At 40.5% G+C, this 17,341-nt stretch overlaps 1 protein-coding gene across 1 annotated transcript in view; it reads left to right on the top strand.

The window, feature by feature from the left end:
• The window catches only part of DNASE2 (deoxyribonuclease 2, lysosomal), a 331,195-nt gene that overhangs the window by 301,018 nt on the left and 12,836 nt on the right, over positions 1-17,341 (top strand). The window lies entirely within an intron of this gene.

Genomic DNA, 17,341 nt, shown 5'->3' with positions numbered 1-17,341 from the left:
TGAATCATGTCACATCATGAATCCTGGTCAGAGGAATATCAGTGTTGGCTGACTGTGGAGTCGCCAGTGACATGGACATTGTTGAAGGTGGCTGTGGGCTCTGAAGACCTTAGGGGTATAGGCACATTGCCAGGGTGACTCTTCTTGAAGGTTAAGGGTACAGGTGTAGGTGCAGAATTCCTCTGTGTCCGTGGTTTGCTAATATGGTGTTTAGGAGGTGTTGGTAATGATTTATTTAAAACCTCAGAATGAGTAGGGTTTAGTGTTGGGTTTTTATGAAGTAAAGGTGCGCTGTTTACTGATAGATGGAGTTAGTGAGATCCTTGCCTCCAGTTGAATGAGTATTTACATTTCTTATTTTTTTTTATTTGATAGGAACAAAGGCTTTTAGGTAAACATAAGACATTTGCTACACTTTCACAGCATCCCCAATACCAGTATGCTGGTCATAGAAGGGGCTTAAGCTGCATATGCAGCCTTGGTGATAGTCACAGGTGAGTGGACAAGTTGGAGCAGAAGTTACTTATTTAAATGGGTAACTTCAACTCCAACTTGAAGTTACCTATTTAAAATAATTGAATAATTGAAAATATGGAGAAAGAGATGGTCAGACTAGGAAAACCAGAACTGAGAAGAAACAAAAGATGGAGTCATTGTAGGAGGACTACATAAGGAAATAAATTAATAACAATTAATAATTATGTAATCACTAATTGTATGTATACATCACATAAACAGATCTCTGTGCTTTATATCTTTAAAACTAGTATTTTAAATTTCAAATAGTAGTGATGATTAATCTTCAGGATGTGTTTTGGATTAGGACAGTCTCCTGCCTGGCCTGCTGACAGTGTTTGACCATTTTAGCTCATGTACAGGAGGAAAGGTATAATATTCATTATTACAGCCAAGTTGGTCCATCCTATTAACGGACTACTGGCAGTATATGGACATGCATCGAAATTGCAATAGCCCATTTTTATATCAATATTACCGAAATACATTGTCCTCATGTATGAAAATGCTAGCAAGAACAAAATGTCCAGCACTCTGGAGGAAGTACATTCTGTTAGTGTCTCCCCATAACATACAAAATAACAAAAATCAAAAGTAACAAACATAAAAAATAAACAAATAAAAATAAACTGAAAAGACAGAAAGTTCGTTGTAACTGTTTTGTTTATTACAAACCAGATGAGCGCTTTCGTCCAATTAGGATTCAGTGGACTTCATCAAATCTGATGAAGTCCATTGAATCTTAATCGGATGAAAGCGCTCATCTGGTTTGTAATAACAGTTAAAATGAACTTTCCGTTTTTTCTCCCTATAACTTGAATGGTTGTTATGGCACTCACACAGCGTATGTTTTTCTTGGGTCTCTTTTGCAGTCACCACTATAAGGAGGTCTGTGCCACTGGTTAGGTTTGATGTTTGGCCTAATTTTCTGAGCTAATCATTCTTCTCTCATGACTGCCTTACCTTGGATGTCTTCATGTACCTGCTGTATAGGTGATAGCAACCCATGTCATCCTTAGTTCTTTCTTACTGCATTACATGTTCACTTTGAGAGAGTCACAGTCCTATGTTGCAATTTCTTCCCGTTTTCATTTTTGGAATTTGTTAGACTGTATTTTGTCATGCAGATTTGCAGACATTTGGTAAGTAAATCAACATGCAGAGACTACCTCAACAAAGTTGTCATGTGTGCTTGAGTGTAGTCGGCTTTGGCGTGGTGTCGGTAGAGGCCGCGGACCTTGAGTGTCGGTCCTTGTCTTTGAGTTTTTTAGACAAAACCGGTGTCGGAGTATCCGACGACATGGTATAGTTAAATGCTTTCCCAAATAAATGTTGGGCGAACTCCGCCCGACGCTTAATAGTGCGTTTGTTGAATGTAGCACAACAGTGACAGACCGAGACGTCGTGGGCTGGGCCTAAACAAGGTATACAGAGGGAATGGAAATCCTTATGCGATATTTGCTTCCCACAAGAAATACAATTATTAACTTTGTCTGACATCGGTCTGAGGCAAGAAAAGTTTCCCCAACGGGGTACTTAGCTTTTAAAAAGACTTCGGTTTTCCAAATTTTTCGTAATCTCAGGAGCAGGCCGACCGGCACTTGCGAACTGCTTCTGCTTCGGGCACCGCGCGGCAAGAAAGATGGAATAAAATGGCGTCGGCTGGTTCTTTTATACCCCTTTTGCACTGACGTCAGGGAAGAAGCGACGACAACCGACGCCGGACCTAGACTTTGGAATTCGGCCGAACGAGGACCCACCTGACGGCAGGAGAACCCGTCTGTTATGATTGCAGCTGTATTAGCACTGGAACATCTACATTTATGGTAGGTACAAAACTGTACTTTCTGGAGTGTAATGTGGCTAATTGAAGTATTTGCTAGGTTTTCATCCTAAGACTTTGAAGACATGAAGCCCTCCAGGAATGTTAGACCAAAAAGAGACCTGTGGCCTTATTAGACTAACCTGCCATGTCTGCAGATTTAGAGCAGCTGCAGAGTAGAGAGGATATCCCTTCCAAAAAGAAGCAACATGATATGAAAAAGAAAGTCCTAAAAGACAGGGAAAGTTCAGTTGTGCAAGTAAAACTTACCATAACAGTAGATGTTCGAATGATCACTGCTGCAGTAGCCTTAACCATATGATTTATATCCTCCCAAGGATGTAACAGCTGGCAAGCTTAAAATGTTTTGGGGCACCTTCCATGCACCCAAACTGTCAGGCAGCTCAAGCTGAGCTGATTAAAAGACAAGTTTGGGCACGAAGCGCTTCAGAGCATTCCTGCCAGCAGAGAGAGAGAGAGGCTGAGCCCTGAACGGATAATGCTAGGAACAACAAAAAAACATAAATGTCCACACCCTGGCATGAAAAACGCACAAAAAACAAGGGGGATGGAGGGAGGGAGGGATTGGCTGCTGTGGTAATGATCATTCAAACATCTAGTATTTTGGTAATACCGTTACACAACTGTATTATGTTCATCATATTAATCACTGCTGCAGTAGCCTGAGCTATATGGGTAGATTACCGTAGCTAGCCTCACTTGGGAGGGGGAAGGAGACGAGTCCAGGAGCCCAGGGATAATGATCCTAGCAAAGCTTGATCTAGATCTAGAAAAGGAATCAAGCTGTGTATCACAGGGGAGCATATGTTTAGAGGACAAAGTAGCAGCTTCTAGAATACTTCTGGATTCCAGCCCTTTCCAAAAAAGCCATAGATGAATCCAAGAACCTGGTAGAGTGGGCCTTGACCCTGCCTGTAATAGTTTTGTTATAGTGAGTATAACAAAATGTAATAGCCTTAGACAACCATTTAGAAATAGTCTATTTTGACACAGGTCGTCCTTTCTTCTTACCGTCACAAGAAATGAACAGTTGATCTGAACATCTAAAATATTTAGTTCTGTCAAGATAGTACGTGAGTTATCTGTGGACATCCAACGTATGGAGTATCCTTTCTCCCTCATTCCTAGGTTCAGGAAAGAAAACCCAAATATGGACAGTTTGGCTTAAAGTAAACTCTGATGCCACTTAAGGCATAAAAGAAGGATTAGCTCTCAAAGAAACCTTGCCCCTATGGAAAAAAGATAGGTTTGACTCACCATAAGGGCTTGCAACTCAGATACCCTTCTTGTAGTGGTGTAACTAATCAGTAAAACTGTTCATGACAAGAGCCTCAACTTAGAAAAATTAGCTGGTTCAAATGGAGCAAATGTTAGCTTCTCTAACACAAAATTAATATCCCAAGGAAGGCCACCAGTTTTCTTGGAAGCCTCTTAAGCAAAATTCCTTTCAAGAACATTTTGGCATGAGACTACATTGAAAGAGGAGGATCCATGGGCAGACATGCTGAAATGGCCAATAGATGAGCATTGACAGTGGAATAAGAAAGGCCATAGGATAGTAATTTGCACAGATTGTAAAACCAGAGAACAACTAGCCCTGAACGGGCGATGGTTATGCTTTTGACACCAACTAGAATAACTTTCCCATTTGCTAATATATGATATGATGCCAGTTTTCATTGTGTCCTCATCTGATAGGTTCATATCCAATTACCTGGATCCAACTCGGCCATTGTTAATACTATTGTTAGTATTTACTTTCTTTCTACACTTGGTGTAGACCTTTTTTACTACCATTGCTGGTAGTTTTTCTTTCTCCTAATATATAAAAAAATCTATCTATTTTTTGTTAAATTTTGTCTTTTCACCTTTTTTATATTTTCTGTTATGGCGGAAGTAGGCCCCGCCGGGTTTTAAAAATGTGTTAAGTGTGGGTACAAACTTTCGTGTCTGATGCTCACTGTATGTGTGTACTGTCTGGGACTGTTACATCTTCAGGAAGATTGTTATATATGCCATGGATTCAACCTTTGGACACTTGTAGAATGGAAAAACAAGCTTATTACTTGCTGCCTTTGGAGAGGCTATATCTGGGGATCAATCAAAAACTTCTTCTCTGAAACATTCTACGATGGTTTTGGATCCATCCAAGAATAAAGCCAAGATGGATCTGACCTCGCCCTTGGATCCAAAAAAGAAAAAAAATTGATGGACTCTACTTCCTCGGATACGACAAAAATGGTATCTGATTCTACTACTTCCAACCCTACTGGTTCAGGGGTTATTTACCAACCCAGAACGAGATCTGTGGATGTGGTGCCCTCACCTTTCTTAGAGCATCATTGACCCAGATCCCCCTTTATTGTTTGCACTCATTCTTCCAGACATTTGATGGAGGAAGATGTAATAAGAGTGGTGTGGAAGATCCACTCAGTGCAGAATCAGATGGGTGATTTACAGGCTGCTACCACTTCGGGTCAGATGGTCCATTCTTCAACCACACACCACCACCACCCCCCCACTACAAGTTCCTCCTCTGATTCCTTCATCTGTGTCAGAGTCCCTGGGTCTGAGCCATCCGGCTCCATCTGGCTCAGATCCAAAGATAGCAGTATCTTCAGATCTGAAGCTTACTCTGAGTACTCCGGTTCAGTCAGATCCTGAGAGCTCTCAGAGCGGAAGCTTCCCTGTAAGATCTGAGGTGTTAGTCAACTCCAAAGTTATTTGAGCCATCTCTGCACTGGTTAACTCAGCTCCAGCTTCCAACTTGGGGAGATTGTTTTCAGAGTGGGGAGGACACCAGTCCAAAAACTTGTCTTTTCAGATCCGAGGTCTTCTCCTTCTGTGGAGTGGTCTGCCTTTGAGGCTGTGAGGAGGGTTTTGTCTGACTTGGCAGAATGGATGGATCCAACCTCCTCGGATCTTCAACTTTCAACTTTGATGTCTCTGTGCTCAGAGCCTCATCACTCTTTACCACAGGGATAGCCAATCCAGACCCCCCTGGCTTCCCAACAGGGTATGTTGATTTCTTCCAATACCTCCCCAGAGCATCAGACTAAGGAGGTCCCTAGGAAGAAGATGTGTAAGAGGAAGCACTTGGACTCCCCAGAGGAGCAGTCACAAAACATACAGACTTCAATGAAGGTGAATGGTCCCCCACGATCACCTCCTGAAGATGTCTCATTTGGAGACATCCTAGAGATCCTAAAGCAGAAAAGTGGTTTGACATCCAGCAACCCATCATCTGAGGAGTGGTATTCCTGGAGTCTTTCGGTACTGGTCCGTCTACCTCCTGGGTTACTCTGCCCACCAACAAGCTTCTTGAATTAGTCTATTGGTAGGCATGGAAGGAACCTGTCAAAGTTGAACCCATACCCAGGAGACTGGATAAGATCATGGCACCACCTTCGAGGAAGGCGTTTTGGGCTGAAGGGGTGCTCGTTGATGCCATGGTCTTTGTGGTGGCCACTAAGAATGAACTCAGTGGCAGTAACACTAGTACCTTTAGAATTTTACATGAGAATTCACAGAGGATGCTAGCAACACAATGGTTGATACTTTACCAACCCATGTCAACTCTGATACAAATCACTCCAATATGCAAGAGAGATCTAAGGTGGTGGATTCGGTCAGATCAAGTTCTACAAGGGTATCAGTTCATTCCCTGTCAGTCCAAAACCATAATGACCACAAATGTTTCCCTGTTGGGGTGGGGGGCATTTTCTGGGGGAAACAGTCCAAGGCACTTTATCCCCTGAAGAGGCCAACTTGCATGTCAGTGTCTTAGAGATGAGAGCTGTGCTTTTAGCATTGCAGGTCTTTCAAAATGCTCTCCCTTCAGGGATGATTGCAATTCAAATTGACAATATGTCAGTAGCTTGGTACATCAACAAGCAAGGAGAGACCAGATCTTACCCCTTGTTTCAAGAAGTGCTCAGAGTGTGGCAGTGGGCGATCTCATCCAACTGCTTTCTCACAGCAATGCACATTCCGGGAAAGCCCAGTGTGATAGCAGACAAACTGAGCAGATGCAGTCTTCTATCTCATGAGTGGTCTCTCAACAAGAACATGACAGAAATGTTTTTTTATTGATGGGGCCAGCCTTGCTGCAATCTTTTTGCTTCTCCCCATAACAACAAATGCAGCAGCTACTTTGCCCTAATCATCCCACAGGGGGAATCACCAAAGGATGCTCTATTTCACGATTGGCCCTCTGGTCTACTTTATGCCTACCCACCAATCCCATTAATTCTGAAATTCCTACAGAAAGCTACTATGTTGAAGAGCAAAGTCTTCCTCATTGCACCTTACCAGCCTCAACAAATTTGGTTCCCCTTCCTTTGGCCTCACGTACTTCACCAACCTTAGTTTCTGGATCTGACTCTGGACCTCCTGCCTCAACCACCAGGCATGAACCATCCAGACATATCAAACCTCAGGCTGACGGGCCTGGCTTCTTCAGTTCCATTAATAGACAGACAACCTATACTCTCATCACCTGTCCGCCATATACTTTTATCTTTCCATAAACCTTCAACACATAAACTCTATACAAGTAAATGGAAAATATTTGTTTACTGGCCACAACAAAATCATGCTGAGTCATTTTCAGCTCTGAAACATAACCTACTCATGCTTTTAGCCTTACTTTTTAAAGAAGGGGCTTGTTCCTCAATCATTAAAGTTAATTTAGCAGCAATATCAAATTTTCACACTGGATTTGTTCTTCAGTAACCTTTCACAAATTGTGCAGAGCTTTCTTGCTAGGTGCTCTACTTGTACTAGGTACTTGCATTTAAGAACCCTACTCCCCTCTGGGATCACAAACTATTACTGCAAGCTCTAATACGTCACCCCTTTGAACCAGCAGCTAAATGTGACCTTAAGTATCTCACTTGGATAACTGTTTTTCTAGTAGCTATTACCTCTGCTAGATGAATTTCAGAGATTCAGTCCTTGTCTTCAAAACCTCCATACTTGATCTTTCACATGGATGGAGTGACGCTACGAACTAATGCCTCCTTCCTTCCCAAGGTGGTGTCAGAATCTAATTTCAATCGGTCCATTAATTTTCCAGTATTCTTTCCTAAATTTGCAAACAAAGATGAAGTTACATATTTTGGATGTTCACAGACAATTGTTTTTACCTTCATAGAATGAAAGACTTCAGGAAAACAGACCAGTTGTTTGTTTCCTTTGCAGAATTGAAACTGGACAAACCAGTTTCAAAGGTAACTTTAGCCAAATGGCTAACTGATAGTATTTCATTTGTCTGTAGCAATACTATTACCTTACCACAACAGGTACGAGCTCATTCAACTAGGTCCATGGCAACTTTAGTTTTTCTTTCCAGAGCATCCATGGATGACACGTGCAGCTGCAACTTGGGCTACTCCCAAGACTTCTATTACTCATTACAGATTGGATCTGGTCTCCAGGGGTAGAGCATCATTTGGTTCAACTGTGCTCATGAATAGCTTTCCTTAGAGTCCACAGGGATTATAAGTAGCTGGGGACACTGTCCCATTAGTTGAGGATAGAATGAAAAGTAACAACATCAGATAAAGAAGTACCATAACAATCCATCTGTGTTGTCCATTTTCATTCCTCCTCAAATCCCCACCCACCAGCCACTATCCTTTCTATTCACAAATTTCTGGAAGAATGAGCTGTTAGAGGGACATCATTGCCCTTCATATTGAGCTCCAGATATAGTTTCTTTCTGTATTCAGCATATGCAATTTTACATCTCCTACAGTGGATACAAAAAGTTTACGCACCCCTGTTAAAATGCCAGGTTTTTGTGATATAAAAAAATGAGACCACAATAAATCATTTCAAAACTTTTCCTACCTTTAATGTGACCTATAACCTGTACAATTCAATTGAAAAACATATCTGTTAGCGGAGAAATATAAAAAATAAAAAATGTACAATAAGCTAGTTGCATAAGTGTGCACACCCTTAAACTAATACTTTGTTGAAGCACCTTTTCATTTAATTACAGCATTCATTCTTCTTGGTAGGAATATATCAGCATGGCACATACTGACTTGGCAATATTTGCCCACTCTTCCTTGCAAAAATGCTTCAAATCTGTCAGATTGTGAGGGCATCTCTTGTGCATTGCCCTCTTTAGGTCACCCCACAGGTTTTCTATTGGAGTTAGGTCTGGGCTCTGCCTGGGCAATTCCAAAACTTTAATTTTTCTTCTGGTGGAGCCATTCTTTTGTTGATTTGGATGTATGCTTGGGGTCATTGTCATTTTGAAAGGTGAAATTCATCTTAATCTTCAGCTTTCTAGCAGATGCCTGATGGTTTTGGGCCAAAAGTGACTGGTATTTGGAACTAAGCAAACACAATCACCCAACAAGTAAACCGGCTGTCTGCACACAAGTCCAAGTAAAATAGTACAAACAATAGCAGCAGCAGGCTGCACGGTACTCATAAACTCATCCAACATGCAAATAGATCAACGTTTTTAATAAAATACGTAAAAGTCAGTAAGCGCTTTCACCAAATACACATTGGCTTCCTCAGACTGTCATAACCCACCACATCCATAAATTCACAGATCAAATCTATCAGCCTATGTTCATGCTCACTCTGATCCCTCAAATATCTATGCATATACTCTATTCCCTGTATATTGGGAATAGTTGTAAATAAGGGCACCACATCTAAAGTGACTAATATATAGTCACTAGATTTGTTAAAGTTCATAAACAAAAACAAATCCTGTAAAAATGTTTAGTATCTCTCAATATAGTCATTGATTTATCCGAAATAGGTCTAACGTGCCTTTCAACAAAAATAGAGAAGGGCTCAGTCACCCAGAACTTCCCAGCCACAATAGGTCTAAAAGGGGGGACACTAGAGTTCTTGTGCACTTTAGGTAAACCCTGGAATGAGGGTATGACCGGATACTCAACTGTAAGATACTGTGTAAACACCAACGAGATGGAGTAGCTCAATAAATAGTCATTTACCATATACCGCATCTCCCTTATCAGACCTTGTATAAATTTGAGGTCAACCTTCTCATAAACTACTTCATCCAACAACATATTATTAATTGAACCATAATAGAAGCTCCTATCCATGACTACAGTTGTACTGCCCTTGTCCGCTGGGCGTGCTACTATGGAAGTATCCTTCTGTAATGAGTCAAGTGCGTCCTCCTCACTCCTACTTAAGTTTAAAAACCTCTTGCCAGTTGGTTTACCATCAAAAAGCTTATGCAAATCATTTTCACAAATTCTACAAAAGGCTTCAAGAATAGGATGATTAATAGATACGAAGTTACTTAGTCTTTTAAAACTGCTATTCCCCACTTATGCTTCCTTTGTATAAGTTAATTTAAGAATGACATTCCTAACCATTTTAGATCAACAATAGAGCTGGATAGATCAGCTGCTTCTGCAGGGATAAATGACAAACCCATATTTAGTACATTAATCTCAACTTCAGTCAGTATTCTCTGCGAAAGGTTCAAACAATTGTGTGGCTCCCACATCTTCTTTAAGGTGGTATTTGGAACTGTTCATAATTCCCGTCACCTTGACAAAAGTCCCAGTTCCAGCTGAAGAAACCCCCCAAAGCATGATACTGCGACCACCATGCTTCACCGTATGGATGGTGTTCTTTTGATGATGCATATTGTTTTTGTGCCAAACACCTTTTGGAATTATGGCCAAAAAGTTCAACATGGTCTCATCAGGCCATAACACATTTTCCTACATACTTTTGGGAGACTTGATGTATTGTTCTGCAAATTTTAGTCGGGCCTGGATGTTTTTCTGTGTAAGAAAAGGCTTCTGTCTTGCAACCCTACCCCATAGTCCAGACATATGAAAGATTATTGTCAGATGTAGTACACAACCAGTACTTGCCAGAAATTCCTGCAGCTCCTTCAGTATTGCTGGAGGTCTCTTGTCATCCTCCCTGATCAGTTTTCGTCTTTTCATAAATTTTGGAGGAACGTTCAATTCTTTGCAAAGTCACTGATGGCCTATATTTTCTTCACTTTTGGATGACTGTCTTCACTGTGTTCCATGGTATAATTCAATGCTGTGGAACTGTTTTTGTCCCTTTCTCTTGACTGATATATTTCAACAATGAGGAGATCCCTTTGATGCTTTGTATGCTCTCTGCGAACCATGTTTTCTGCTGTAGCAGGCAACTGAGTAAATGTTAGGAAAATCCTACTAAGACAGCTGAAATTTATTTGGGGTTAATGAGAGTCTCTTTAATTGATGGGATGTGTGTACCCAAGAAGACTGAATGTTGTATAAATCAAAAGGTGCTTCAACAAAGTATTAGTTTAAGGGTGTGCACACTTATGCAACCTGCTTATTGTACGCTTTATATTTTTTATATTTTTCCCCTAATAGATTTTTTTTGTTTTTCAATTGAATTGTACGGGTTATAGATCACATTAAGGTGGGAAACATTTTGAAATGATTTATTGTGGTATCATTTTTTTATATCACAAAAACCTGTCATTTTAACAGGGGTATGCACACTTTTTATAATCACTGTATAGTCATGCATATTAAACGTTTCCTTTCTGGTAAAAGTCAGCAAACAAGATCTGAGGTAACTTAGGGTTGGTGCATTGTGGGTAAGGGAGAAGCTCGAGAGTTTTTTGGTTGCCACGAGCTTTAGCAAGGGATGAGTCAGATCCAAGGGATCGGATCCAAACCCATCAGTTGAGGAAGGATGAAAATGGACAACACAGATGGGACGTTATGGTAAGTACATAACTTCTTTATTTTCTAGTAGCAGACTGTCTTGCCTCCATTAGTACCTGCTGCACATCCTCAGTAAACAGGGGCCTAAAAAGGAATTAAGAACCTATAATCCAGGCAGTCAGTTGAAGTTGATTGATGTCGAGGTGTACCAAAAACCCCTACTCTTGTGTAAGTAGATCCATTCTGTTTGGAAGATTGTGGTAATTGCCCCTGGTACTTTCCAAAATAAGTGAGAACCACAGTTGCCCGGGCCAGAAGGGAGTCATTACAGTGATCTTGGAGGATTCTTTCTGAGTCTTCAGAAATACCCTGGATGTTAATGGAAAGGGTGGAAAAGCATATGGGAACATTTATGTCCAAGGAAAAGAAGAGGCATCTGTCTTTCAGGCCTTCTTGCATGGAGTTCTGGAACAGAATCTAGCTAGTTGATTGCTCAGAGAGGAGGCAAAGAGGTCTACTTCAGGACCCCCCACAGATGGATCAAATCTTGAAAGACCCCTGATCTAGTTTCCGTTCATGAGGGTCTACTCTTGTCCTGCTCAGCTTGTCTGCCACACAGTTTTGCGCTGACAAAATGTAGGATATCTGTAGAGTGGCACTGTATGTGAAGCTATATCCATGGATAATCTGAAAAGGGGTATGACCTGGTTCCCCCTTACTTGTTGATGTGCTACATAACTGTGGTATAGTCTGTAACCATTTGAAGAGGTCCGGGGGGGATCAAAGATGTTTCAGTGAGTTGAGATCAATGATTAGAGCAAGCATCTCTTTGATATTTATGTTCTTGCATCTGTTTTTGGTGTTCAACACCCTCTGCACTTTCATCTCTCCTGAAACTGTTCCAAAAGCAGAATCCAAAGCATCTGTGTTGACTGACTCCTTTGGAGTAGGGAGGTAGAGGGGGAGACCTGGATTTAAGGATATCTGTTGTTTGTACCAAAAGATTTCTCTTCTGACAAATCCAGGTAATGAGATTTGAAAAGATAAAGGGTGTTGATTGGACCAAAAGGATTTCAGATACAACTGTATCATTCTCATGTGGAGACGTGCAGGGATATCATGTCAATCTTAGATACCATGAGACCAAGAATGCTGTGGTAGTGCCTCGCAGTGACTGAAGTTTGAGTGGAAAACCTTAGAAACAGATGTAGATAAAGATCTGTTTTTTTCCTGTGGCAGAAAAACTCCTTGAACTGAGATGTCTAACTGACATCATAGGAACACAATCCTCTTGAATATTCTCTTGGAATCCCAACTTATGTATGAGTTCTCTCACCCAAGAGAGAGAGATTCTTGACACTTTGAAAAGGACTCTGCAAAGATAAGGAGGTCATCTAGATATGGAAAAATGTGGATACTTTGTAGTCTGAGTGAGCTATAACTGAAGCTAGAAACTTTGTAAATACACTTGCTGTAGTGTGATCCAGACACACAAAACCTTAAGAAATGTCTGAAGTGTAGATGAATAGGGATGTGATGATAAGCACCTTTTAAGTCTAGTGTTGCAGAGAAACTTTAAAGCGAAAGAAGAGGTAACAGGTTGTGAAGTGACATAATTTGCAATTTGGGCACTATCACAAACTGGTTTAGGAAAGAAAGATCCAGAGCTGGTCTCCAAGAATGTTCTTTCTTTGGCACTAGGAACATCTTTGAATAAAAACCCTTCCCCACCTGGAAAGGTGGGACTGGTTCTATTACTCTTTGGGACAGTGTGTGATGAAGAACAGGTGGAAATTCAAAGCTGCAGAAATAACTCTTTGTTCCCATATCTATCAATAATTTCCCCATCCTTGTCAGAATGAGTAGGATTGGAATTAACTAAACGCTTAGCAGCAGAGGTATCAACTAAAGCTATAGCTGCTGGGTCAGGTTTGGGAATAGTGCATCCTATCTGTCTTTTTTAGGGGTACGTGGCTCGTTATCAAAAAAATTGCAGGCAGTGACATACACATCATTTAAAGCAGACACAACAGGAGGAATGGTTGTAGGTTCTGGAAAATCCTTCTGTAACAACTCGTAGTGTTTTCTGAGGGCCTAAGAAACCTAAGTGTTCTCCCATTGAAAACACTGGCACATTCTAGCAGTAGCTTTAGAGCCAGAGAACCCCCCACACACACACACACACACACAGGGAGAATCAGAAACTGAACTCTCCTCTAAGTCTGAATCTGAAATCTGAGGAAAAAATGTATCCTTCTATGCATCTTTCCTACTCAGAGACAGAAGCTTGAATCTGTTCAGGAAAAGAGGAATCCCTCTTTTTTTTTAACTACTTCACAAGAATAACCGATAGCCTGAATTAAGCTTTTAGCCAGACCCAGTAAATTACTCCTATCGAAAGATAGTTGAGGAGGAGGAGTAGATATATGTTTGGTTTCCAGTTTATTTTTGACAGGGAAAATGGGGCCAGCTGTGTTACTAATGGCAGCCGCAGCTTCCCCAGGGATGGGCATAGAATTCTGACACAGCAGGGAAAACTTCCTTCTTCCCTCTCCCAGGACTGATAAAGGTGTCTCTCCAGTGCTAACTGAGGAGGACCCTGACAGCCACAGAGGACATGGCTAACCCTCTGGTCCATAGTGGGCGTAAGTGCTATAACAGAGGGATCCAGCGTATGAGTAGTCTGAGTTACTACAAATGGCCACAACAGAGTTGCCAGCTTGTGCGCAAGTCAAATTACTAGTCTTCTGTGGTGGCAAAGGCTGTTTTCTTAAGTTTTTCTTTTTGTGACCAGATGAAAGACCAACTGTGGGACTGTTGACATCTTTCAGGTTCACAATCTCTGTGAATGCCTGTTCACTCAAGACCATTGCAATTGAGGCCAAGATTACTGCCATGGCTAAACAGGTGCATCTTGGTGGGTCATTCCCCCTGGCTGCAGCCAGACTTCCTCCCAAGACTGGGCAAAGTTTTCTCAGGGTTTCTTCCATTTTTTTATGTAGCCTGCAGTCAGGTTTTCTTGGTGTTATCAGTGAGGTAATATTTGGCAATGTACATAGTCCCCATTTGTTGTCATTGTATCTGTAGATCAGATTTGAGATCATCATCGGTTATCCCCCGTTGGTTGTTTTGTGACACAGCCTCCATTAGGATATTATTAGGGGAGGTGATGCATTTTGCAGCTATTTCTTCCTATCTGTCAGTAGATTTTACTGACAGCTAGACCCCACACCCCTGTCAAACAACTCCAGAAGAGTGTTCTCCATGTGGGACCTTCTAAGAGAAAAGTGACCATGACTTAGGATTTGTTCAAGAAAAGCATTCCTTACCTCCAATTGCTGCAGGAGTGCCTCAGTAATTTCTGATTTGGAAAACTGCGTTCCTTATTGCTGTTGCCTCTGCTCGGAGGGTCTTGGAACTTCATGCCAGCCATCATGTGCAAGGTGTCGTTCTTGCAGTAACATAAAGACAGGGTGACCCTGCATATTATACTCTCATTTATGCCAAAGGGTATTACTGAAGTAACAATGAGTCAAGCAATCAATCCTCCAGGTGTCTTCCCTGTTCCCAAAACTGATAGCTGAGGTATTATGTGGACCCTGTTCCCAAAACTGATAGCTGAGGTATTATGTGGATAGAAGTAAATACTTTGAAAAATCATACTGACTGACTGTCTCCTTGGTAAAAAAATAAAAACATACAAGGTTAACAGTGATAAAATATTTTTAAACAGCTAGCAGATTGCATGAATTTTTGTTAAAACACTCATGGCAGGGCCTTGCTGGAAAGAGTCAGAAACCATTTCACAAGGGGTACAGCAGCTCCCTCTGCCTTCCTCAAAGAGGTTATGGGTTAGTGCCCAGGCCAGCTTAGAAGCCAGAGGCACAGCTAAGGTACGGTAAAGGGGGCGGCTGCTATGGGCGCATTTTATTTATTTATTAGCATTTGTTTACCATGAAAATCTGACTAGACAGAAAAAAAAAATTTTTTAGTGGAAGACTGGGAGAAAAGCTTCACAAAGACTACAAATATGACATGAGTCCATAATGAATGACATTAAATGCACAATTACAATGGTTGTACATGTGCAACAATTGAATGGAATCAAGGCATTGCATATTTACAGACTGTAAATGTAAAAATAACATACAAGAATTATAGTGATTGACAGACATGTCAAGAATTGTTCAGGTAGAAAGAAATTAAACAGAAAGTTAAAAGTATTAGTAGGTTGTTGTTATATGTAGTTAGGGAGGTTTATGAGCATATAGGATTGTACGGCAGAGAGGAAATGGAAGATTTAGTAGTTATTTCATATTGTGCTAACCATGGAAAAGTGTCACTGAACTAGATAGTACTATAATTGTGTTATTTTCTGCTGCTGATAGAGGTGAACTGAGGAGAGGCTGAGTGTCAAAGAGAGAGATGAAATTAAGGATAGAAAGAAACAGAAGATGAGTGACAGGGTAGGGACATTTTTTTTAGATTAAGCAACTGTGCTAAGGTAATACTTGTGACTGGTGTGAGACAAAGATTGTTAAATTAGTGAGAAAAGTAGCCTTGTACAGAGATGTTAGAGATGGGGTAAGGATATTTACAAATTTTACAGGTAGATCAGCCGAGTCATACGAGTTGAACATGTTTATGCCAGTTTAGTTAACAGGTGTCAGTCATAAATTACATTTAAGTTAGGAGAGGTTACCCAGGGATTGAGCAAGAGCAAAACCAACAATCTAATAGGCATTTCGTAAAATCAGATTTGAAGGTGAGGAAGTTATTAGTTAATCTCAGTGAAAGTGGGATGGAATTCCATGTTTTACTGAGGTGATTTGAGTATAGGGAATCTCCTGCTGGATTACTGGACTTGTGAATGTTCAGAAGCTTGTCTTGTGAATGTAATTGTCTTGATTGGGCATAGTACTGAATGATTCCTGCTAGAGTTAGGCATTTTTGTGGATTGTGTACCTTACTGTGGAGCATAGCTGAGAGTAGGTGAGGTAATGAGGCAATTAAAGCCATTTTTATTTTATTTTATTTTACATTTGTTTGCTGGGAAAGTGCAACTGGACAAGCTGTCCTTTTACAGTGGAGGCCCAAGGAAAAATCTCCACATTAATAAACATTTAGAGAAGGTTAACGTTAACAAACTTATAAAATGTGAACATTATACATTAATATAAACAAAAACAAAAATAGAACATAGTTTAGTTATTTTAGGACAATACAGTGATGTGGCCTAAGAGACAAACTTTTGGCAAACCTCGCTATCTTATTTTAGCATTGTTCGACTTTAGATACAAATCTAGCTGGTAGATTTGTCAAGATTGGTGAGCCATACAGTAGGGAAGTTTAGAGGAAAGTCCAAGGCAAGGTGAGGGACTGTTTAATTCTTTAGTTTTCTGGTAGACCTTTCTGATGGCCTTTTGTATATGCCAGTTGAATAACAAGTTGTCATTTATAATGTTCCCTAAGAGTTTTACGTGCGATACAATTTCTATATTTTAATGTTATTTAAGTAAGGAACAGTGAAGACAGCCTTATTCAGTTTGTATCATTTTGGGAAGGAATATTATTAGATTTGTTTTCTTTTATTTTGTAGGAGCTCAGAGTTATTAAGACAAGACTGAATGGAGATACAAGATTGCTTATGTTGAAGATGGGACAAAGTTTTGACAGAACGTATGAGGGTTAAGTCATCAGCATACTGGATTAAGGAGGTGTATTTGGATGTGATATGGAGGTTGTTAATGAAAATATTAAAAAGCAGGAGACCCAGAATAGATCCTTGTGGGACCCAGGTGGAGAATGATAAGAAAGCTGAAAGGACACTTTGCCATCTGACAAATTCCTGTCAGTCCAATAGGTAATTGTTGAATCATTCCAGGGACGAGATCGAGAGACGATATAGTCTGAGTACCAGAGACATTTGATAAGTTGAGAAATAAAGCATAAACCAGGATGCCATTGTTTCTTGCTTGGTTAATGGATTGAGAAAGTTGAGAAGGACAGTAATAGTACTGTGCCATGAATGAAAGCTGTGCTGAGTAAATGTAAGCAGATGATGGTCAAGGTAGGCTTTGTCTGTGTACACATTTTTCCTAGGATTTTGAATAAACAAAGCAGTATTGCAGATGGACTAAAATTTGATAAATCAATGGAGTTTCATGTTATATAGTGGAAGAAACTTTGATTTTTTTCCAAAGGGATGGGGCTTAGGACTCACGGATAGATATATTTATTAATATGGATACAGGGTAGGCTATGCTGTTTGATGCCATTTTGAAATACT

Source organism: Protopterus annectens, chromosome 9.part0, assembly GCF_019279795.1.
Source record: "Protopterus annectens isolate FY-2018-M chromosome 9.part0, PAN1.0, whole genome shotgun sequence".
In the NCBI taxonomy this organism is placed as follows: domain Eukaryota; kingdom Metazoa; phylum Chordata; order Ceratodontiformes; family Protopteridae; genus Protopterus; species Protopterus annectens.
Note: the sequence above shows the minus strand (reverse complement) of the source record. Positions and strands in the feature narration are given on the sequence as shown.